Source organism: Triturus cristatus, chromosome 4_1 (genome assembly GCF_964204655.1).
Source record: "Triturus cristatus chromosome 4_1, aTriCri1.1, whole genome shotgun sequence".
Taxonomy (NCBI): domain Eukaryota; kingdom Metazoa; phylum Chordata; class Amphibia; order Caudata; family Salamandridae; genus Triturus; species Triturus cristatus.
In genome coordinates, this window is record NC_140585.1 from 120,636,477 (window position 1) to 120,658,686 (window position 22,210).

General features: G+C 34.9%; 15 non-coding genes across 15 annotated transcripts; all 15 read left to right on the forward strand.

The window, feature by feature from the left end:
* The first annotated feature begins 1,188 nt into the window (after positions 1 to 1,188).
* TRNAD-GUC (transfer RNA aspartic acid (anticodon GUC)) lies at positions 1,189 to 1,260 on the forward strand. The gene has a single exon. It is a non-coding gene; the product is annotated as a tRNA-Asp (tRNA).
* A 1,374-nt stretch (positions 1,261 to 2,634) lies between these two features.
* On the forward strand, positions 2,635 to 2,706 carry TRNAD-GUC (transfer RNA aspartic acid (anticodon GUC)). Its single transcript has one exon. It is a non-coding gene; the product is annotated as a tRNA-Asp (tRNA).
* A 629-nt stretch (positions 2,707 to 3,335) lies between these two features.
* Positions 3,336 to 3,407, forward strand: TRNAD-GUC (transfer RNA aspartic acid (anticodon GUC)). Its single transcript has one exon. It is a non-coding gene; the product is annotated as a tRNA-Asp (tRNA).
* A 2,067-nt stretch (positions 3,408 to 5,474) lies between these two features.
* Positions 5,475 to 5,546, forward strand: TRNAD-GUC (transfer RNA aspartic acid (anticodon GUC)). Its single transcript has one exon. It is a non-coding gene; the product is annotated as a tRNA-Asp (tRNA).
* A 2,057-nt stretch (positions 5,547 to 7,603) lies between these two features.
* Positions 7,604 to 7,675, forward strand: TRNAD-GUC (transfer RNA aspartic acid (anticodon GUC)). Its single transcript has one exon. It is a non-coding gene; the product is annotated as a tRNA-Asp (tRNA).
* Positions 7,676 to 8,308: 633 nt separating this feature from the next.
* On the forward strand, positions 8,309 to 8,380 carry TRNAD-GUC (transfer RNA aspartic acid (anticodon GUC)). The gene has a single exon. It is a non-coding gene; the product is annotated as a tRNA-Asp (tRNA).
* A 2,047-nt stretch (positions 8,381 to 10,427) lies between these two features.
* On the forward strand, positions 10,428 to 10,499 carry TRNAD-GUC (transfer RNA aspartic acid (anticodon GUC)). Its single transcript has one exon. It is a non-coding gene; the product is annotated as a tRNA-Asp (tRNA).
* Positions 10,500 to 11,126: 627 nt separating this feature from the next.
* TRNAD-GUC (transfer RNA aspartic acid (anticodon GUC)) lies at positions 11,127 to 11,198 on the forward strand. Its single transcript has one exon. It is a non-coding gene; the product is annotated as a tRNA-Asp (tRNA).
* Positions 11,199 to 11,828: 630 nt separating this feature from the next.
* TRNAD-GUC (transfer RNA aspartic acid (anticodon GUC)) lies at positions 11,829 to 11,900 on the forward strand. The gene has a single exon. It is a non-coding gene; the product is annotated as a tRNA-Asp (tRNA).
* A 2,737-nt stretch (positions 11,901 to 14,637) lies between these two features.
* Positions 14,638 to 14,709, forward strand: TRNAD-GUC (transfer RNA aspartic acid (anticodon GUC)). Its single transcript has one exon. It is a non-coding gene; the product is annotated as a tRNA-Asp (tRNA).
* Positions 14,710 to 16,083: 1,374 nt separating this feature from the next.
* On the forward strand, positions 16,084 to 16,155 carry TRNAD-GUC (transfer RNA aspartic acid (anticodon GUC)). The gene has a single exon. It is a non-coding gene; the product is annotated as a tRNA-Asp (tRNA).
* Positions 16,156 to 16,784: 629 nt separating this feature from the next.
* Positions 16,785 to 16,856, forward strand: TRNAD-GUC (transfer RNA aspartic acid (anticodon GUC)). Its single transcript has one exon. It is a non-coding gene; the product is annotated as a tRNA-Asp (tRNA).
* Positions 16,857 to 19,628: 2,772 nt separating this feature from the next.
* TRNAD-GUC (transfer RNA aspartic acid (anticodon GUC)) lies at positions 19,629 to 19,700 on the forward strand. Its single transcript has one exon. It is a non-coding gene; the product is annotated as a tRNA-Asp (tRNA).
* Positions 19,701 to 21,072: 1,372 nt separating this feature from the next.
* TRNAD-GUC (transfer RNA aspartic acid (anticodon GUC)) lies at positions 21,073 to 21,144 on the forward strand. The gene has a single exon. It is a non-coding gene; the product is annotated as a tRNA-Asp (tRNA).
* Positions 21,145 to 21,773: 629 nt separating this feature from the next.
* On the forward strand, positions 21,774 to 21,845 carry TRNAD-GUC (transfer RNA aspartic acid (anticodon GUC)). Its single transcript has one exon. It is a non-coding gene; the product is annotated as a tRNA-Asp (tRNA).
* Positions 21,846 to 22,210: the final 365 nt, after the last annotated feature.

The window sequence follows — 22,210 nt, forward strand, 5'->3', positions numbered from 1 at the left end:
AGAATATGCTCTGAATATTTCAATCTGCACAGACCATACCATCAAAAACAATTTACATCTATAATCTAATGGAAATGGAATGAAGCAGTGGGGAATCTTATGCTTCTGCTCAACTCTAGGGGCTAGATTTAGAAGTGGAGTGGATGCTTTTTGTTAGTAGTGACCCCTGGTGGTAAATGGTTATAAGCTGCAAATGGTAAAGTGAGCTGATTGTATATATATATATATATATATATATATACATATACATAGATAGATAGAAAGATAGATAGACAGATCGATAAATAGGTATTTATTTTAATCAATCATTTCTTATTAAAGCAGATTATTTTTGGCTAGGAATTTCTGATTTGTAATCATTTATGAAAAAAGATTGCTTCTCCTAACCAAAAGAAGCAAAGCTGCCTATTACAATACTGTGAATTGATTGAGGGCATGCCCTAACCTCATGGAGGTGAGCACTGTTGAACTGAAGCCAATATGTCCTCGTTAGTATAGTGGTCAGTATCCCCGCCTGTCACGTGGGAGACCGGGGTTCAATTCCCCGACGGGGAGACGATTCCTTTTATTCACACAATTAAATAAAATGATGTACTTAATAACATTGTAAACTATATTTGTCATTATCCTTGTCTATTACGATTGAGATAAACGTTGAATTCAGTGATGGCCAAATTGCTTACAGATGTGTTAACTAAAAGTCAGAATATGCTCTGAATATTTCAATCTGCACAGACCATACCATCAAAAACAATTTACATCTATAATCTAATGGAAATGGAATGAAGCAGTGGGGAATCTTATGCTTCTGCTCAACTCTAGGGGCTAGATTTAGAAGTGGAGTGGATGCTTTTTGTTAGTAGTGACCCCTGGTGGTAAATGGTTATAAGCTGCAAATGGTAAAGTGAGCTGATTGTATATATATATATATATATATATATATATATATATACATAGATAGATAGAAAGATAGATAGACAGATCGATAGATAGGTATTTATTTTAATCAATCATTTCTTATTAAAGCAGATTATTTTTGGCTAGGAATTTCTGATTTGTAATCATTTATGAAAAAAGATTGCTTCTCCTAACCAAAGGAAGCAAAGCTGCCTATTACAATACTGTGAATTGATTGAGGGCATGCCCTAACCTCATGGAGGTGAGCACTGTTGAACTGAAGCCAATATGTCCTCGTTAGTATAGTGGTCAGTATCCCCGCCTGTCACGCGGGAGACCGGGGTTCAATTCCCCGACGGGGAGACGATTCCTTTTATTCACACAATTAAATAAAATGATGTACTTAATAACATTGTAAACTATATTTGTCATTATCCTTCTCTATTACGATTGAGATAAACGTTGAATTCAGTGATGGCCAAATTGCTTACAGATGTGTTAACTAAAAGTCAGAATATGCTCTGAATATTTCAATCTGCACAGACCATACCATCAAAAACAATTTACATCTGTAATCTAATGGAAAATGGAATGAAGCAGTGGGGAATCTTATGCTTCTGCTCAACTCTAGGGGCTGGATTTAGAAGTGGAGTGGATGCTTTTTGTTAGTAGTGACCCCTGGTGGTAAATGGTTATAAGCTGCAAATGTTAAAGTGAGCTGATTGTATATATATATATATATATATATATATATATATATATATATATATATATACATATACATAGATAGATAGAAAGATAGATAGACAGATCGATAAATAGGTATTTATTTTAATCAATCATTTCTTATTAAAGCAGATTATTTTTGGCTAGGAATTTCTGATTTGTAATCATTTATGAAAAAAGATTGCTTCTCCTAACCAAAAGAAGCAAAGCTGCCTATTACAATACTGTGAATTGATTGAGGGCATGCCCTAACCTCATGGAGGTGAGCACTGTTGAACTGAAGCCAATATGTCCTCGTTAGTATAGTGGTCAGTATCCCCGCCTGTCACGCGGGAGACCGGGGTTCAATTCCCCGACGGGTAGACGATTCCTTTTATTCACACAATTAAATAAAATGATGTACTTAATAACATTGTAAACTATATTTGTCATTATCCTTCTCTATTACGATTGAGATAAACGTTGAATTCAGTGATGGCCAAATTGCTTACAGATGTGTTAACTAAAAGTCAGAATATGCTCTGAATATTTCAATCTGCACAGACCATACCATCAAAAACAATTTACATCTGTAATCTAATGGAAAATGGAATGAAGCAGTGGGGAATCTTATGCTTCTGCTCAACTCTAGGGGCTGGATTTAGAAGTGGAGTGGATGCTTTTTGTTAGTAGTGACCCCTGGTGGTAAATGGTTATAAGCTGCAAATGTTAAAGTGAGCTGATTGTATACATATATATATATATATATATATATATATATATATATATACATATACATAGATAGATAGAAAGATAGATAGACAGATCGATAAATAGGTATTTATTTTAATCAATCATTTCTTATTAAAGCAGATTATTTTTGGCTAGGAATTTCTGATTTGTAATCATTTATGAAAAAAGATTGCTTCTCCTAACCAAAAGAAGCAAAGCTGCCTATTACAATACTGTGAATTGATTGAGGGCATGCCCTAACCTCATGGAGGTGAGCACTGTTGAACTGAAGCCAATATGTCCTCGTTAGTATAGTGGTCAGTATCCCCGCCTGTCACGCGGGAGACCGGGGTTCAATTCCCCGACGGGGAGACGATTCCTTTTATTCACACAATTAAATAAAATGATGTACTTAATAACATTGTAAACTATATTTGTCATTATCCTTGTCTATTACGATTGAGATAAACGTTGAATTCAGTGATGGCCAAATTGCTTACAGATGTGTTAACTAAAAGTCAGAATATGCTCTGAATATTTCAATCTGCACAGACCATACCATCAAAAACAATTTACATCTATAATCTAATGGAAATGGAATGAAGCAGTGGGGAATCTTATGCTTCTGCTCAACTCTAGGGGCTAGATTTAGAAGTGGAGTGGATGCTTTTTGTTAGTAGTGACCCCTGGTGGTAAATGGTTATAAGCTGCAAATGGTAAAGTGAGCTGATTGTATATATATATATATATATATATATATATATACATAGATAGATAGAAAGATAGATAGACAGATCGATAGATAGGTATTTATTTTAATCAATCATTTCTTATTAAAGCAGATTATTTTTGGCTAGGAATTTCTGATTTGTAATCATTTATGAAAAAAGATTGCTTCTCCTAACCAAAGGAAGCAAAGCTGCCTATTACAATACTGTGAATTGATTGAGGGCATGCCCTAACCTCATGGAGGTGAGCACTGTTGAACTGAAGCTAATATGTCCTCGTTAGTATAGTGGTCAGTATCCCCGCCTGTCACGCGGGAGACCGGGGTTCAATTCCCCGACGGGGAGACGATTCCTTTTATTCACACAATTAAATAAAATGATGTACTTAATAACATTGTAAACTATATTTGTCATTATCCTTCTCTATTACGATTGAGATAAACGTTGAATTCAGTGATGGCCAAATTGCTTACAGATGTGTTAACTAAAAGTCAGAATATGCTCTGAATATTTCAATCTGCACAGACCATACCATCAAAAACAATTTACATCTGTAATCTAATGGAAAATGGAATGAAGCAGTGGGGAATCTTATGCTTCTGCTCAACTCTAGGGGCTGGATTTAGAAGTGGAGTGGATGCTTTTTGTTAGTAGTGACCCCTGGTGGTAAATGGTTATAAGCTGCAAATGTTAAAGTGAGCTGATTGTATATATATATATATATATATATATATATATATATATATATACATATACATAGATAGATAGAAAGATAGATAGACAGATCGATAAATAGGTATTTATTTTAATCAATCATTTCTTATTAAAGCAGATTATTTTTGGCTAGGAATTTCTGATTTGTAATCATTTATGAAAAAAGATTGCTTCTCCTAACCAAAAGAAGCAAAGCTGCCTATTACAATACTGTGAATTGATTGAGGGCATGCCCTAACCTCATGGAGGTGAGCACTGTTGAACTGAAGCCAATATGTCCTCGTTAGTATAGTGGTCAGTATCCCCGCCTGTCACGCGGGAGACCGGGGTTCAATTCCCCGACGGGTAGACGATTCCTTTTATTCACACAATTAAATAAAATGATGTACTTAATAACATTGTAAACTATATTTGTCATTATCCTTCTCTATTACGATTGAGATAAACGTTGAATTCAGTGATGGCCAAATTGCTTACAGATGTGTTAACTAAAAGTCAGAATATGCTCTGAATATTTCAATCTGCACAGACCATACCATCAAAAACAATTTACATCTGTAATCTAATGGAAAATGGAATGAAGCAGTGGGGAATCTTATGCTTCTGCTCAACTCTAGGGGCTGGATTTAGAAGTGGAGTGGATGCTTTTTGTTAGTAGTGACCCCTGGTGGTAAATGGTTATAAGCTGCAAATGTTAAAGTGAGCTGATTGTATATATATATATATATATATATATATATATATATATATATATACATATACATAGATAGATAGAAAGATAGATAGACAGATCGATAAATAGGTATTTATTTTAATCAATCATTTCTTATTAAAGCAGATTATTTTTGGCTAGGAATTTCTGATTTGTAATCATTTATGAAAAAAGATTGCTTCTCCTAACCAAAAGAAGCAAAGCTGCCTATTACAATACTGTGAATTGATTGAGGGCATGCCCTAACCTCATGGAGGTGAGCACTGTTGAACTGAAGCCAATATGTCCTCGTTAGTATAGTGGTCAGTATCCCCGCCTGTCACGCGGGAGACCGGGGTTCAATTCCCCAACGGGGAGACGATTCCTTTTATTCACACAATTAAATAAAATGATGTACTTAATAACATTGTAAACTATATTTGTCATTATCCTTGTCTATTACGATTGAGATAAACGTTGAATTCAGTGATGGCCAAATTGCTTACAGATGTGTTAACTAAAAGTCAGAATATGCTCTGAATATTTCAATCTGCACAGACCATACCATCAAAAACAATTTACATCTATAATCTAATGGAAATGGAATGAAGCAGTGGGGAATCTTATGCTTCTGCTCAACTCTAGGGGCTAGATTTAGAAGTGGAGTGGATGCTTTTTGTTAGTAGTGACCCCTGGTGGTAAATGGTTATAAGCTGCAAATGGTAAAGTGAGCTGATTGTATATATATATATATATATATATATATATATACATAGATAGATAGAAAGATAGATAGACAGATCGATATATAGGTATTTATTTTAATCAATCATTTCTTATTAAAGCAGATTATTTTTGGCTAGGAATTTCTGATTTGTAATCATTTATGAAAAAAGATTGCTTCTCCTAACCAAAGGAAGCAAAGCTGCCTATTACAATACTGTGAATTGATTGAGGGCATGCCCTAACCTCATGGAGGTGAGCACTGTTGAACTGAAGCCAATATGTCCTCGTTAGTATAGTGGTCAGTATCCCCGCCTGTCACGCGGGAGACCGGGGTTCAATTCCCCGACGGGGAGACGATTCCTTTTATTCACACAATTAAATAAAATGATGTACTTAATAACATTGTAAACTATATTTGTCATTATCCTTCTCTATTACGATTGAGATAAACGTTGAATTCAGTGATGGCCAAATTGCTTACAGATGTGTTAACTAAAAGTCAGAATATGCTCTGAATATTTCAATCTGCACAGACCATACCATCAAAAACAATTTACATCTGTAATCTAATGGAAAATGGAATGAAGCAGTGGGGAATCTTATGCTTCTGCTCAACTCTAGGGGCTGGATTTAGAAGTGGAGTGGATGCTTTTTGTTAGTAGTGACCCCTGGTGGTAAATGGTTATAAGCTGCAAATGTTAAAGTGAGCTGATTGTATATATATATATATATATATATATATATACATATACATAGATAGATAGAAAGATAGATAGACAGATCGATAAATAGGTATTTATTTTAATCAATCATTTCTTATTAAAGCAGATTATTTTTGGCTAGGAATTTCTGATTTGTAATCATTTATGAAAAAAGATTGCTTCTCCTAACCAAAAGAAGCAAAGCTGCCTATTACAATACTGTGAATTGATTGAGGGCATGCCCTAACCTCATGGAGGTGAGCACTGTTGAACTGAAGCCAATATGTCCTCGTTAGTATAGTGGTCAGTATCCCCGCCTGTCACACGGGAGACCGGGGTTCAATTCCCCGACGGGGAGACGATTCCTTTTATTCACACAATTAAATAAAATGATGTACTTAATAACATTGTAAACTATATTTGTCATTATCCTTGTCTATTACGATTGAGATAAACGTTGAATTCAGTGATGGCCAAATTGCTTACAGATGTGTTAACTAAAAGTCAGAATATGCTCTGAATATTTCAATCTGCACAGACCATACCATCAAAAACAATTTACATCTATAATCTAATGGAAATGGAATGAAGCAGTGGGGAATCTTATGCTTCTGCTCAACTCTAGGGGCTAGATTTAGAAGTGGAGTGGATGCTTTTTGTTAGTAGTGACCCCTGGTGGTAAATGGTTATAAGCTGCAAATGGTAAAGTGAGCTGATTGTATATATATATATATATATATATATACATATACATAGATAGATAGAAAGATAGATAGACAGATCGATAGATAGGTATTTATTTTAATCAATCATTTCTTATTAAAGCAGATTATTTTTGGCTAGGAATTTCTGATTTGTAATCATTTATGAAAAAAGATTGCTTCTCCTAACCAAAGGAAGCAAAGCTGCCTATTACAATACTGTGAATTGATTGAGGGCATGCCCTAACCTCATGGAGGTGAGCACTGTTGAACTGAAGCCAATATGTCCTCGTTAGTATAGTGGTCAGTATCCCCGCCTGTCACGCGGGAGACCGGGGTTCAATTCCCCGACGGGTAGACGATTCCTTTTATTCACACAATTAAATAAAATGATGTACTTAATAACATTGTAAACTATATTTGTCATTATCCTTCTCTATTACGATTGAGATAAACGTTGAATTCAGTGATGGCCAAATTGCTTACAGATGTGTTAACTAAAAGTCAGAATATGCTCTGAATATTTCAATCTGCACAGACCATACCATCAAAAACAATTTACATCTGTAATCTAATGGAAAATGGAATGAAGCAGTGGGGAATCTTATGCTTCTGCTCAACTCTAGGGGCTGGATTTAGAAGTGGAGTGGATGCTTTTTGTTAGTAGTGACCCCTGGTGGTAAATGGTTATAAGCTGCAAATGTTAAAGTGAGCTGATTGTATATATATATATATATATATATATATATATATATATATATATATACATATACATAGATAGATAGAAAGATAGATAGACAGATCGATAAATAGGTATTTATTTTAATCAATCATTTCTTATTAAAGCAGATTATTTTTGGCTAGGAATTTCTGATTTGTAATCATTTATGAAAAAAGATTGCTTCTCCTAACCAAAAGAAGCAAAGCTGCCTATTACAATACTGTGAATTGATTGAGGGCATGCCCTAACCTCATGGAGGTGAGCACTGTTGAACTGAAGCCAATATGTCCTCGTTAGTATAGTGGTCAGTATCCCCGCCTGTCACGCGGGAGACCGGGGTTCAATTCCCCGACGGGGAGACGATTCCTTTTATTCACACAATTAAATAAAATGATGTACTTAATAACATTGTAAACTATATTTGTCATTATCCTTGTCTATTACGATTGAGATAAACGTTGAATTCAGTGATGGCCAAATTGCTTACAGATGTGTTAACTAAAAGTCAGAATATGCTCTGAATATTTCAATCTGCACAGACCATACCATCAAAAACAATTTACATCTATAATCTAATGGAAATGGAATGAAGCAGTGGGGAATCTTATGCTTCTGCTCAACTCTAGGGGCTAGATTTAGAAGTGGAGTGGATGCTTTTTGTTAGTAGTGACCCCTGGTGGTAAATGGTTATAAGCTGCAAATGGTAAAGTGAGCTGATTGTATATATATATATATATATATATATATATATATATACATAGATAGATAGAAAGATAGATAGACAGATCGATAGATAGGTATTTATTTTAATCAATCATTTCTTATTAAAGCAGATTATTTTTGGCTAGGAATTTCTGATTTGTAATCATTTATGAAAAAAGATTGCTTCTCCTAACCAAAGGAAGCAAAGCTGCCTATTACAATACTGTGAATTGATTGAGGGCATGCCCTAACCTCATGGAGGTGAGCACTGTTGAACTGAAGCCAATATGTCCTCGTTAGTATAGTGGTCAGTATCCCCGCCTGTCACGCGGGAGACCGGGGTTCAATTCCCCGACGGGGAGACGATTCCTTTTATTCACACAATTAAATAAAATGATGTACTTAATAACATTGTAAACTATATTTGTCATTATCCTTCTCTATTACGATTGAGATAAACGTTGAATTCAGTGATGGCCAAATTGCTTACAGATGTGTTAACTAAAAGTCAGAATATGCTCTGAATATTTCAATCTGCACAGACCATACCATCAAAAACAATTTACATCTGTAATCTAATGGAAAATGGAATGAAGCAGTGGGGAATCTTATGCTTCTGCTCAACTCTAGGGGCTGGATTTAGAAGTGGAGTGGATGCTTTTTGTTAGTAGTGACCCCTGGTGGTAAATGGTTATAAGCTGCAAATGTTAAAGTGAGCTGATTGTATATATATATATATATATATATATATATACATATACATAGATAGATAGAAAGATAGATAGACAGATCGATAAATAGGTATTTATTTTAATCAATCATTTCTTATTAAAGCAGATTATTTTTGGCTAGGAATTTCTGATTTGTAATCATTTATGAAAAAAGATTGCTTCTCCTAACCAAAAGAAGCAAAGCTGCCTATTACAATACTGTGAATTGATTGAGGGCATGCCCTAACCTCATGGAGGTGAGCACTGTTGAACTGAAGCCAATATGTCCTCGTTAGTATAGTGGTCAGTATCCCCGCCTGTCACGCGGGAGACCGGGGTTCAATTCCCCGACGGGTAGACGATTCCTTTTATTCACACAATTAAATAAAATGATGTACTTAATAACATTGTAAACTATATTTGTCATTATCCTTCTCTATTACGATTGAGATAAACGTTGAATTCAGTGATGGCCAAATTGCTTACAGATGTGTTAACTAAAAGTCAGAATATGCTCTGAATATTTCAATCTGCACAGACCATACCATCAAAAACAATTTACATCTGTAATCTAATGGAAAATGGAATGAAGCAGTGGGGAATCTTATGCTTCTGCTCAACTCTAGGGGCTGGATTTAGAAGTGGAGTGGATGCTTTTTGTTAGTAGTGACCCCTGGTGGTAAATGGTTATAAGCTGCAAATGTTAAAGTGAGCTGATTGTATATATATATATATATATATATATATATATATACATATACATAGATAGATAGAAAGATAGATAGACAGATCGATAAATAGGTATTTATTTTAATCAATCATTTCTTATTAAAGCAGATTATTTTTGGCTAGGAATTTCTGATTTGTAATCATTTATGAAAAAAGATTGCTTCTCCTAACCAAAAGAAGCAAAGCTGCCTATTACAATACTGTGAATTGATTGAGGGCATGCCCTAACCTCATGGAGGTGAGCACTGTTGAACTGAAGCCAATATGTCCTCGTTAGTATAGTGGTCAGTATCCCCGCCTGTCACACGGGAGACCGGGGTTCAATTCCCCGACGGGGAGACGATTCCTTTTATTCACACAATTAAATAAAATGATGTACTTAATAACATTGTAAACTATATTTGTCATTATCCTTGTCTATTACGATTGAGATAAACGTTGAATTCAGTGATGGCCAAATTGCTTACAGATGTGTTAACTAAAAGTCAGAATATGCTCTGAATATTTCAATCTGCACAGACCATACCATCAAAAACAATTTACATCTATAATCTAATGGAAATGGAATGAAGCAGTGGGGAATCTTATGCTTCTGCTCAACTCTAGGGGCTAGATTTAGAAGTGGAGTGGATGCTTTTTGTTAGTAGTGACCCCTGGTGGTAAATGGTTATAAGCTGCAAATGGTAAAGTGAGCTGATTGTATATATATATATATATATATATATATACATATACATAGATAGATAGAAAGATAGATAGACAGATCGATAAATAGGTATTTATTTTAATCAATCATTTCTTATTAAAGCAGATTATTTTTGGCTAGGAATTTCTGATTTGTAATCATTTATGAAAAAAGATTGCTTCTCCTAACCAAAAGAAGCAAAGCTGCCTATTACAATACTGTGAATTGATTGAGGGCATGCCCTAACCTCATGGAGGTGAGCACTGTTGAACTGAAGCCAATATGTCCTCGTTAGTATAGTGGTCAGTATCCCCGCCTGTCACGCGGGAGACCGGGGTTCAATTCCCCGACGGGGAGACGATTCCTTTTATTCACACTATTAAATAAAAAGATGTACTTAATAACATTGTAAACTATATTTGTCATTATCCTTGTCTATTACGATTGAGATAAACGTTGAATTCAGTGATGGCCAAATTGCTTACAGATGTGTTAACTAAAAGTCAGAATATGCTCTGAATATTTCAATCTGCACAGACCATACCATCAAAAACAATTTACATCTATAATCTAATGGAAATGGAATGAAGCAGTGGGGAATCTTATGCTTCTGCTCAACTCTAGGGGCTAGATTTAGAAGTGGAGTGGATGCTTTTTGTTAGTAGTGACCCCTGGTGGTAAATGGTTATAAGCTGCAAATGGTAAAGTGAGCTGATTGTATATATATATATATATATATATACATATACATAGATAGATAGAAAGATAGATAGACAGATCGATAAATAGGTATTTATTTTAATCAATCATTTCTTATTAAAGCAGATTATTTTTGGCTAGGAATTTCTGATTTGTAATCATTTATGAAAAAAGATTGCTTCTCCTAACCAAAAGAAGCAAAGCTGCCTATTACAATACTGTGAATTCATTGAAGGCATGCCCTAACCTCATGGAGGTGAGCACTGTTGAACTGAAGCCAATATGTCCTCGTTAGTATAGTGGTCAGTATCCCCGCCTGTCACGCGGGAGACCGGGGTTCAATTCCCCGACGGGGAGACGATTCCTTTTATTCGCACAATTAAATAAAATGATGTACTTAATAACATTGTAAACTATATTTGTCATTATCCTTGTCTATTACGATTGAGATAAACGTTGAATTCAGTGATGGCCAAATTGCTTACAGATGTGTTAACTAAAAGTCAGAATATGCTCTGAATATTTCAATCTGCACAGACCATACCATCAAAAACAATTTACATCTATAATCTAATGGAAAATGGAATGAAGCAGTGGGGAATCTTATGCTTCTGCTCAACTCTAGGGGCTAGATTTAGAAGTGGAGTGGATGCTTTTTGTTAGTAGTGACCCCTGGTGGTAAGTGGTTATAAGCTGCAAATGGTAAAGTGAGCTGATTGTATATATATATATATATATATATATACATATACATAGATAGATAGAAAGATAGATAGACAGATCGATAGATAGGTATTTATTTTAATCAATCATTTCTTATTAAAGCAGATTATTTTTGGCTAGGAATTTCTGATTTGTAATCATTTATGAAAAAAGATTGCTTCTCCTAACCAAAAGAAGCAAAGCTGCCTATTACAATACTGTGAATTGATTGAGGGCATGCCCTAACCTCATGGAGGTGAGCACTGTTGAACTGAAGCCAATATGTCCTCGTTAGTATAGTGGTCAGTATCCCCGCCTGTCACGCGGGAGACCGGGGTTCAATTCCCCGACGGGGAGACGATTCCTTTTATTCGCACAATTAAATAAAATGATGTACTTAATAACATTGTAAACTATATTTGTCATTATCCTTGTCTATTACGATTGAGATAAACGTTGAATTCAGTGATGGACAAATTGCTTACAGATGTGTTAACTAAAAGTCAGAATATGCTCTGAATATTTCAATCTGCACAGACCATACCATCAAAAACAATTTACATCTATAATCTAATGGAAAATGGAATGAAGCAGTGGGGAATCTTATGCTTCTGCTCAACTCTAGGGGCTAGATTTAGAAGTGGAGTGGATGCTTTTTGTTAGTAGTGACCCCTGGTGGTAAGTGGTTATAAGCTGCAAATGGTAAAGTGACCTGATTGTATATATATATATATATATATATACATATACATAGATAGATAGAAAGATAGATAGACAGATCGATAGATAGGTATTTATTTTAATCAATCATTTCTTATTAAAGCAGATTATTTTTGGCTAGGAATTTCTGATTTGTAATCATTTATGAAAAAAGATTGCTTCTCCTAACCAAAAGAAGCAAAGCTGCCTATTACAATACTGTGAATTGATTGAGGGCATGCCCTAACCTCATGGAGGTGAGCACTGTTGAACTGAAGCCAATATGTCCTCGTTAGTATAGTGGTCAGTATCCCCGCCTGTCGCACGGGAGACCGGGGTTCAATTCCCCGACGGGGAGACGATTCCTTTTATTCACACAATTAAATAAAATGATGTACTTAATAACATTGTAAACTATATTTGTCATTATCCTTGTCTATTACGATTGAGATAAACGTTGAATTCAGTGATGGCCAAATTGCTTACAGATGTGTTAACTAAAAGTCAGAATATGCTCTGAATATTTCAATCTGCACAGACCATACCATCAAAAACAATTTACATCTATAATCTAATGGAAATGGAATGAAGCAGTGGGGAATCTTATGCTTCTGCTCAACTCTAGGGGCTAGATTTAGAAGTGGAGTGGATGCTTTTTGTTAGTAGTGACCCCTGGTGGTAAATGGTTATAAGCTGCAAATGGTAAAGTGAGCTGATTGTATATATATATATATATATATATATATACATATACATAGATAGATAGAAAGATAGATAGACAGATCGATAAATAGGTATTTATTTTAATCAATCATTTCTTATTAAAGCAGATTATTTTTGGCTAGGAATTTCTGATTTGTAATCATTTATGAAAAAAGATTGCTTCTCCTAACCAAAAGAAGCAAAGCTGCCTATTACAATACTGTGAATTGATTGAGGGCATGCCCTAACCTCATGGAGGTGAGCACTGTTGAACTGAAGCCAATATGTCCTCGTTAGTATAGTGGTCAGTATCCCCGCCTGTCACACGGGAGACCGGGGTTCAATTCCCCGACGGGGAGACGATTCCTTTTATTCACACAATTAAATAAAATGATGTACTTAATAACATTGTAAACTATATTTGTCATTATCCTTGTCTATTACGATTGAGATAAACGTTGAATTCAGTGATGGCCAAATTGCTTACAGATGTGTTAACTAAAAGTCAGAATATGCTCTGAATATTTCAATCTGCACAGACCATACCATCAAAAACAATTTACATCTATAATCTAATGGAAATGGAATGAAGCAGTGGGGAATCTTATGCTTCTGCTCAACTCTAGGGGCTAGATTTAGAAGTGGAGTGGATGCTTTTTGTTAGTAGTGACCCCTGGTGGTAAATGGTTATAAGCTGCAAATGGTAAAGTGAGCTGATTGTATATATATATATATATATATATATATACATATACATAGATAGATAGAAAGATAGATAGACAGATCGATAAATAGGTATTTATTTTAATCAATCATTTCTTATTAAAGCAGATTATTTTTGGCTAGGAATTTCTGATTTGTAATCATTTATGAAAAAAGATTGCTTCTCCTAACCAAAAGAAGCAAAGCTGCCTATTACAATACTGTGAATTGATTGAGGGCATGCCCTAACCTCATGGAGGTGAGCACTGTTGAACTGAAGCCAATATGTCCTCGTTAGTATAGTGGTCAGTATCCCCGCCTGTCACGTGGGAGACCGGGGTTCAATTCCCCGACGGGGAGACGATTCCTTTTATTCACACAATTAAATAAAATGATGTACTTAATAACATTGTAAACTATATTTGTCATTATCCTTGTCTATTACGATTGAGATAAACGTTGAATTCAGTGATGGCCAAATTGCTTACAGATGTGTTAACTAAAAGTCAGAATATGCTCTGAATATTTCAATCTGCACAGACCATACCATCAAAAACAATTTACATCTATAATCTAATGGAAATGGAATGAAGCAGTGGGGAATCTTATGCTTCTGCTCAACTCTAGGGGCTAGATTTAGAAGTGGAGTGGATGCTTTTTGTTAGTAGTGACCCCTGGTGGTAAATGGTTATAAGCTGCAAATGGTAAAGTGAGCTGATTGTATATATATATATATATATATATATATATATATACATAGATAGATAGAAAGATAGATAGACAGATCGATAGATAGGTATTTATTTTAATCAATCATTTCTTATTAAAGCAGATTATTTTTGGCTAGGAATTTCTGATTTGTAATCATTTATGAAAAAAGATTGCTTCTCCTAACCAAAGGAAGCAAAGCTGCCTATTACAATACTGTGAATTGATTGAGGGCATGCCCTAACCTCATGGAGGTGAGCACTGTTGAACTGAAGCCAATATGTCCTCGTTAGTATAGTGGTCAGTATCCCCGCCTGTCACGCGGGAGACCGGGGTTCAATTCCCCGACGGGGAGACGATTCCTTTTATTCACACAATTAAATAAAATGATGTACTTAATAACATTGTAAACTATATTTGTCATTATCCTTCTCTATTACGATTGAGATAAACGTTGAATTCAGTGATGGCCAAATTGCTTACAGATGTGTTAACTAAAAGTCAGAATATGCTCTGAATATTTCAATCTGCACAGACCATACCATCAAAAACAATTTACATCTGTAATCTAATGGAAAATGGAATGAAGCAGTGGGGAATCTTATGCTTCTGCTCAACTCTAGGGGCTGGATTTAGAAGTGGAGTGGATGCTTTTTGTTAGTAGTGACCCCTGGTGGTAAATGGTTATAAGCTGCAAATGTTAAAGTGAGCTGATTGTATATATATATATATATATATATATATATATATATATATATATATATATACATATACATAGATAGATAGAAAGATAGATAGACAGATCGATAAATAGGTATTTATTTTAATCAATCATTTCTTATTAAAGCAGATTATTTTTGGCTAGGAATTTCTGATTTGTAATCATTTATGAAAAAAGATTGCTTCTCCTAACCAAAAGAAGCAAAGCTGCCTATTACAATACTGTGAATTGATTGAGGGCATGCCCTAACCTCATGGAGGTGAGCACTGTTGAACTGAAGCCAATATGTCCTCGTTAGTATAGTGGTCAGTATCCCCGCCTGTCACGCGGGAGACCGGGGTTCAATTCCCCGACGGGTAGACGATTCCTTTTATTCACACAATTAAATAAAATGATGTACTTAATAACATTGTAAACTATATTTGTCATTATCCTTCTCTATTACGATTGAGATAAACGTTGAATTCAGTGATGGCCAAATTGCTTACAGATGTGTTAACTAAAAGTCAGAATATGCTCTGAATATTTCAATCTGCACAGACCATACCATCAAAAACAATTTACATCTGTAATCTAATGGAAAATGGAATGAAGCAGTGGGGAATCTTATGCTTCTGCTCAACTCTAGGGGCTGGATTTAGAAGTGGAGTGGATGCTTTTTGTTAGTAGTGACCCCTGGTGGTAAATGGTTATAAGCTGCAAATGTTAAAGTGAGCTGATTGTATACATATATATATATATATATATATATATATATATATATATACATATACATAGATAGATAGAAAGATAGATAGACAGATCGATAAATAGGTATTTATTTTAATCAATCATTTCTTATTAAAGCAGATTATTTTTGGCTAGGAATTTCTGATTTGTAATCATTTATGAAAAAAGATTGCTTCTCCTAACCAAAAGAAGCAAAGCTGCCTATTACAATACTGTGAATTGATTGAGGGCATGCCCTAACCTCATGGAGGTGAGCACTGTTGAACTGAAGCCAATATGTCCTCGTTAGTATAGTGGTCAGTATCCCCGCCTGTCACGCGGGAGACCGGGGTTCAATTCCCCGACGGGGAGACGATTCCTTTTATTCACACAATTAAATAAAATGATGTACTTAATAACATTGTAAACTATATTTGTCATTATCCTTGTCTATTACGATTGAGATAAACGTTGAATTCAGTGATGGCCAAATTGCTTACAGATGTGTTAACTAAAAGTCAGAATATGCTCTGAATATTTCAATCTGCACAGACCATACCATCAAAAACAATTTACATCTATAATCTAATGGAAATGGAATGAAGCAGTGGGGAATCTTATGCTTCTGCTCAACTCTAGGGGCTAGATTTAGAAGTGGAGTGGATGCTTTTTGTTAGTAGTGACCCCTGGTGGTAAATGGTTATAAGCTGCAAATGGTAAAGTGAGCTGATTGTATATATATATATATATATATATATATATATACATAGATAGATAGAAAGATAGATAGACAGATCGATAGATAGGTATTTATTTTAATCAATCATTTCTTATTAAAGCAGATTATTTTTGGCTAGGAATTTCTGATTTGTAATCATTTATGAAAAAAGATTGCTTCTCCTAACCAAAGGAAGCAAAGCTGCCTATTACAATACTGTGAATTGATTGAGGGCATGCCCTAACCTCATGGAGGTGAGCACTGTAGAACTGAAGCTAATATGTCCTCGTTAGTATAGTGGTCAGTATCCCCGCCTGTCACGCGGGAGACCGGGGTTCAATTCCCCGACGGGGAGACGATTCCTTTTATTCACACAATTAAATAAAATGATGTACTTAATAACATTGTAAACTATATTTGTCATTATCCTTCTCTATTACGATTGAGATAAACGTTGAATTCAGTGATGGCCAAATTGCTTACAGATGTGTTAACTAAAAGTCAGAATATGCTCTGAATATTTCAATCTGCACAGACCATACCATCAAAAACAATTTACATCTGTAATCTAATGGAAAATGGAATGAAGCAGTGGGGAATCTTATGCTTCTGCTCAACTCTAGGGGCTGGATTTAGAAGTGGAGTGGATGCTTTTTGTTAGTAGTGACCCCTGGTGGTAAATGGTTATAAGCTGCAAATGTTAAAGTGAGCTGATTGTATATATATATATATATATATATATATATATATATATATATACATATACATAGATAGATAGAAAGATAGATAGACAGATCGATAAATAGGTATTTATTTTAATCAATCATTTCTTATTAAAGCAGATTATTTTTGGCTAGGAATTTCTGATTTGTAATCATTTATGAAAAAAGATTGCTTCTCCTAACCAAAAGAAGCAAAGCTGCCTATTACAATACTGTGAATTGATTGAGGGCATGCCCTAACCTCATGGAGGTGAGCACTGTTGAACTGAAGCCAATATGTCCTCGTTAGTATAGTGGTCAGTATCCCCGCCTGTCACGCGGGAGACCGGGGTTCAATTCCCCGACGGGTAGACGATTCCTTTTATTCACACAATTAAATAAAATGATGTACTTAATAACATTGTAAACTATATTTGTCATTATCCTTCTCTATTACGATTGAGATAAACGTTGAATTCAGTGATGGCCAAATTGCTTACAGATGTGTTAACTAAAAGTCAGAATATGCTCTGAATATTTCAATCTGCACAGACCATACCATCAAAAACAATTTACATCTGTAATCTAATGGAAAATGGAATGAAGCAGTGGGGAATCTTATGCTTCTGCTCAACTCTAGGGGCTGGATTTAGAAGTGGAGTGGATGCTTTTTGTTAGTAGTGACCCCTGGTGGTAAATGGTTATAAGCTGCAAATGTTAAAGTGAGCTGATTGTATATATATATATATATATATATATATATATATATATATATATACATATACATAGATAGATAGAAAGATAGATAGACAGATCGATAAATAGGTATTTATTTTAATCAATCATTTCTTATTAAAGCAGATTATTTTTGGCTAGGAATTTCTGATTTGTAATCATTTATGAAAAAAGATTGCTTCTCCTAACCAAAAGAAGCAAAGCTGCCTATTACAATACTGTGAATTGATTGAGGGCATGCCCTAACCTCATGGAGGTGAGCACTGTTGAACTGAAGCCAATATGTCCTCGTTAGTATAGTGGTCAGTATCCCCGCCTGTCACGCGGGAGACCGGGGTTCAATTCCCCAACGGGGAGACGATTCCTTTTATTCACACAATTAAATAAAATGATGTACTTAATAACATTGTAAACTATATTTGTCATTATCCTTGTCTATTACGATTGAGATAAACGTTGAATTCAGTGATGGCCAAATTGCTTACAGATGTGTTAACTAAAAGTCAGAATATGCTCTGAATATTTCAATCTGCACAGACCATACCATCAAAAACAATTTACATCTATAATCTAATGGAAATGGAATGAAGCAGTGGGGAATCTTATGCTTCTGCTCAACTCTAGGGGCTAGATTTAGAAGTGGAGTGGATGCTTTTTGTTAGTAGTGACCCCTGGTGGTAAATGGTTATAAGCTGCAAATGGTAAAGTGAGCTGATTGTATATATATATATATATATATATATACATATACATAGATAGATAGAAAGATAGATAGACAGATCGATAAATAGGTATTTATTTTAATCAATCATTTCTTATTAAAGCAGATTATTTTTGGCTAGGAATTTCTGATTTGTAATCATTTATGAAAAAAGATTGCTTCTCCTAACCAAAAGAAGCAAAGCTGCCTATTACAATACTGTGAATTGATTGAGGGCATGCCCTAACCTCATGGAGGTGAGCACTGTTGAACTGAAGCCAATATGTCCTCGTTAGTATAGTGGTCAGTATCCCCGCCTGTCACGTGGGAGACCGGGGTTCAATTCCCCGACGGGGAGACGATTCCTTTTATTCACACAATTAAATAAAATGATGTACTTAATAACATTGTAAACTATATTTGTCATTATCCTTGTCTATTACGATTGAGATAAACGTTGAATTCAGTGATGGCCAAATTGCTTACAGATGTGTTAACTAAAAGTCAGAATATGCTCTGAATATTTCAATCTGCACAGACCATACCATCAAAAACAATTTACATCTATAATCTAATGGAAATGGAATGAAGCAGTGGGGAATCTTATGCTTCTGCTCAACTCTAGGGGCTAGATTTAGAAGTGGAGTGGATGCTTTTTGTTAGTAGTGACCCCTGGTGGTAAATGGTTATAAGCTGCAAATGGTAAAGTGAGCTGATTGTATATATATATATATATATATATATATATATATATACATAGATAGATAGAAAGATAGATAGACAGATCGATAGATAGGTATTTATTTTAATCAATCATTTCTTATTAAAGCAGATTATTTTTGGCTAGGAATTTCTGATTTGTAATCATTTATGAAAAAAGATTGCTTCTCCTAACCAAAGGAAGCAAAGCTGCCTATTACAATACTGTGAATTGATTGAGGGCATGCCCTAACCTCATGGAGGTGAGCACTGTTGAACTGAAGCCAATATGTCCTCGTTAGTATAGTGGTCAGTATCCCCGCCTGTCACGCGGGAGACCGGGGTTCAATTCCCCGACGGGGAGACGATTCCTTTTATTCACACAATTAAATAAAATGATGTACTTAATAACATTGTAAACTATATTTGTCATTATCCTTCTCTATTACGATTGAGATAAACGTTGAATTCAGTGATGGCCAAATTGCTTACAGATGTGTTAACTAAAAGTCAGAATATGCTCTGAATATTTCAATCTGCACAGACCATACCATCAAAAACAATTTACATCTGTAATCTAATGGAAAATGGAATGAAGCAGTGGGGAATCTTATGCTTCTGCTCAACTCTAGGGGCTGGATTTAGAAGTGGAGTGGATGCTTTTTGTTAGTAGTGACCCCTGGTGGTAAATGGTTATAAGCTGCAAATGTTAAAGTGAGCTGATTGTATATATATATATATATATATATATATATATATATATATATATATATACATATACATAGATAGATAGAAAGATAGATAGACAGATCGATAAATAGGTATTTATTTTAATCAATCATTTCTTATTAAAGCAGATTATTTTTGGCTAGGAATTTCTGATTTGTAATCATTTATGAAAAAAGATTGCTTCTCCTAACCAAAAGAAGCAAAGCTGCCTATTACAATACTGTGAATTGATTGAGGGCATGCCCTAACCTCATGGAGGTGAGCACTGTTGAACTGAAGCCAATATGTCCTCGTTAGTATAGTGGTCAGTATCCCCGCCTGTCACGCGGGAGACCGGGGTTCAATTCCCCGACGGGTAGACGATTCCTTTTATTCACACAATTAAATAAAATGATGTACTTAATAACATTGTAAACTATATTTGTCATTATCCTTCTCTATTACGATTGAGATAAACGTTGAATTCAGTGATGGCCAAATTGCTTACAGATGTGTTAACTAAAAGTCAGAATATGCTCTGAATATTTCAATCTGCACAGACCATACCATCAAAAACAATTTACATCTGTAATCTAATGGAAAATGGAATGAAGCAGTGGGGAATCTTATGCTTCTGCTCAACTCTAGGGGCTGGATTTAGAAGTGGAGTGGATGCTTTTTGTTAGTAGTGACCCCTGGTGGTAAATGGTTATAAGCTGCAAATGTTAAAGTGAGCTGATTGTATACATATATATATATATATATATATATATATATATATATATACATATACATAGATAGATAGAAAGATAGATAGACAGATCGATAAATAGGTATTTATTTTAATCAATCATTTCTTATTAAAGCAGATTATTTTTGGCTAGGAATTTCTGATTTGTAATCATTTATGAAAAAAGATTGCTTCTCCTAACCAAAAGAAGCAAAGCTGCCTATTACAATACTGTGAATTGATTGAGGGCATGCCCTAACCTCATGGAGGTGAGCACTGTTGAACTGAAGCCAATATGTCCTCGTTAGTATAGTGGTCAGTATCCCCGCCTGTCACGCGGGAGACCGGGGTTCAATTCCCCGACGGGGAGACGATTCCTTTTATTCACACAATTAAATAAAATGATGTACTTAATAACATTGTAAACTATATTTGTCATTATCCTTGTCTATTACGATTGAGATAAACGTTGAATTCAGTGATGGCCAAATTGCTTACAGATGTGTTAACTAAAAGTCAGAATATGCTCTGAATATTTCAATCTGCACAGACCATACCATCAAAAACAATTTACATCTATAATCTAATGGAAATGGAATGAAGCAGTGGGGAATCTTATGCTTCTGCTCAACTCTAGGGGCTAGATTTAGAAGTGGAGTGGATGCTTTTTGTTAGTAGTGACCCCTGGTGGTAAATGGTTATAAGCTGCAAATGGTAAAGTGAGCTGATTGTATATATATATATATATATATATATATATATACATAGATAGATAGAAAGATAGATAGACAGATCGATAGATAGGTATTTATTTTAATCAATCATTTCTTATTAAAGCAGATTATTTTTGGCTAGGAATTTCTGATTTGTAATCATTTATGAAAAAAGATTGCTTCTCCTAACCAAAGGAAGCAAAGCTGCCTATTACAATACTGTGAATTGATTGAGGGCATGCCCTAACCTCATGGAGGTGAGCACTGTTGAACTGAAGCTAATATGTCCTCGTTAGTATAGTGGTCAGTATCCCCGCCTGTCACGCGGGAGACCGGGGTTCAATTCCCCGACGGGGAGACGATTCCTTTTATTCACACAATTAAATAAAATGATGTACTTAATAACATTGTAAACTATATTTGTCATTATCCTTCTCTATTACGATTGAGATAAACGTTGAATTCAGTGATGGCCAAATTGCTTACAGATGTGTTAACTAAAAGTCAGAATATGCTCTGAATATTTCAATCTGCACAGACCATACCATCAAAAACAATTTACATCTGTAATCTAATGGAAAATGGAATGAAGCAGTGGGGAATCTTATGCTTCTGCTCAACTCTAGGGGCTGGATTTAGAAGTGGAGTGGATGCTTTTTGTTAGTAGTGACCCCTGGTGGTAAATGGTTATAAGCTGCAAATGTTAAAGTGAGCTGATTGTAT